Below are 2,765 nucleotides of genomic sequence, written 5' to 3' on the forward strand. Positions count from 1 at the left end.
ACAGAGGATTTTATATTGGGTTGTTGTGAGGATCAAATAAGGTAATATTTTTAACATGCTTAACACAATGGCATGTAATAAGCCCTATGTAAATGCCAGTTTCCTTTCTTCCTGTGAAGTTAAAAATGACAGGATTGGGAATAGAATAAATATAGGGATTGAGAAAAAGTCAAGGATACTTAGGTTGTAAGTAGGGTAAACAAATTTGGAAGGGGGAAGAGTTTGGGGGGGAAAACAAAGATGAGTTCAGTTTTGGATGTATTTAGTTTAACAATGTCTATAGGATATTCAATTCAAAATGTTCAAGAGGCAGTTGGAGATATGAGTTGGGAAGTAAGGAGATAGAATAGGATTAGATAAATTGATCTGAGAATCATCTGCATAAAAATGATAGTTAAAATCATGGTTGCTAATGAGATCATCAAGCACAATAGGAAAGGGGGAGAGAGAGAGAGAGAGAAAGAGAAAGAGAGAGATAGAGACAGAGACAGAGACACAGAAAGAGAGAGAGAGAGACAGAGACAGAGACACAGAAAGAGAGAGAGAGACAGAGCAGAGAAAGAGGAAAGAGAGAAGATAACACAGAGAGCAGAGAGCCCAGGCCAGATCCCTCCAGAGAAAGAAAGAACAATCAAGTCCTGAACTTTGTTGTATATATTTTTGACCACATACATTCCTATATATATGTCTCATCATCATACTCACTCTTTCCCTCAAGGATTTGGTATCTGTGGGAGACTGCACTCCAGATTGTTAAAGGAAATAGGAGTAGGGACTATTTTTTATTCTTGTTTCCTCAGTGCTTCACACAGTGTCAGGCACCCAGTAGTTGCTTAATCAAAGTTTATTAGCTTCATGAAAATGCAGATGTTCTAGCTATGCCATTTTAATCAATGCTTTTTCTAAAGAAATTAATCTATTGCTTTATTATTAAGGGAGAGCACACCAGTGGGGGCTCATAAAGTAGTATTAGAATAGACTATTACATAATTACCCCAGATATGCCTTCTGGAGACCTAAATTGCATGTGCCCATGAAACGCACAGCAGCTATTACACTATGATAAAGAGAACACTTAGGATTCCAAAGACTGAGATCATTGAAATTGTGGGATAATCAGGTAGGTTGTCCTAGGAGAAAAAAAAAAAAAAAGTATATTTTGGGAAGGCAGGGCAATCACCTAGTTCCAAGACCTGACAATTTAGGCATTTTCTTCATCAGCTTTGGGAAGATCATTTCAGTTTTTTAGGAAGCTTCCTTAAGCTGAGAGACCTCCATCAAGTATGGGTATAGATCAAAGAGACCCCCAGAGTAAATAAGAGGGAGACTAAAAATAGCTATTTGCCCAAAGATAGTTTAGAGGGCTTCCCTCTTTACCACCTAAGGCAGCTAGCTGCCTTTCCCTATGGAAAAATATAGACTTTATAGCACAAGGGACATACACCTCTCCAAAGAGCTTTCCCCCCATTCTTCCACCTCCTCTCTAGCCTCCTTCCCCTAAAGGGGCCTCTCAAAGCCCTATCTGGGCCCCAAGCAGGCGGCTATTCCCGGAATGCGTTTTTTTAAACTTTTTTTTGTTGGCGAATATATATGTGACCTTAATTATTTATATGCAGCACTTATCTCCCCCAAATGTTTTATCTAGATTTGGCAGATCAGATCTGCAGATGGGAGGTGGGGAATGCATAAGCAGCAAATGGGGAAGGAGTGGGAGGGGTGGGGCTCAGGAGGCTTTTCCCTAAACACAACTAGGCTTGACATCTTTATTGTGGGGAGGAACCTCGGATCAATAAGCCCAGCATTCAGTCAGCTTAACTGTTTCAGTGATTGGCTGAGGGCTGGGAAACTGGTTCCCAACCACCAGCCAAACCAGGAAGGACCAGTGTGTCATGGGAGCTGCTTGTTATCCTTTACCCTTCCTTTTCTCCAACTAGTATTCAGGACTTGGTAAGGGATTTGAATTGGTTTGAAGGAGAATGAGCGACCTTTCAAATCTTTTTTTTTTTTTTTTTTTTTTTGAAGAGATTGCTTTAAAGACTGAGTTCCCCTCAAATAATGGGACGCTCTAGTTTCATATCACTTTAGGAGGAATATAGTCTGACAACTTAATCTTCTTAACACTTCCATTTTTTTTTTTTCCTCTTGGATTTTTTGGTTCTTGTTCTCAATGAATTAAGAGAGAAAAGCTGGAAAGGGTTGGATGACTATGAAAATGGGTTTCTTAGGGACTTAGTGCTCTGGACTCCAATTAAAGACACAGCACAGTGCCTTGGTGTTCCTCCTCCGTTCTTCTCCCCCATCTTACACCTTTAGGCAGGGTGTCCTCTCATCTCATACAGGATCATAGATTTAGATCTTGAAGGGACTCTTAGGAGCCACTGAATCCCATCTTCACATTTTACAGTTAAGGAAACTGACACATAGAAAGGTTAAGTGACTTGGCTGCATATCTAGCAAATTGCTTTAACATTTGGAGCCAGGTTTTTCTGCTTCCAAATGTGGCACCCTACCAATTCTATCAAGGTGATCCCAAAGGGTTCTTCACTCTTCCAGGTCTTCTAGACTCTGTGTGTGTGTGTGTGTGTGTGTAACATATGTATGTATATATGTAATATTTGGTTAGGAAAATGAGAGGAATGCTCTGCCCCACACCCCTTACCCTGACAGCTTCAGCTGTAACCAGATCCACAACCAGAAAAGAGCAGGGCAGGGAAAGCAGTGTGATGAAATCACCATAAGGCATCAGAGTTTCCCTAGCATCAGTA

Source organism: Sminthopsis crassicaudata, chromosome 4 (assembly GCF_048593235.1).
Source record: "Sminthopsis crassicaudata isolate SCR6 chromosome 4, ASM4859323v1, whole genome shotgun sequence".
Taxonomy (NCBI): Eukaryota; Metazoa; Chordata; class Mammalia; order Dasyuromorphia; family Dasyuridae; genus Sminthopsis; species Sminthopsis crassicaudata.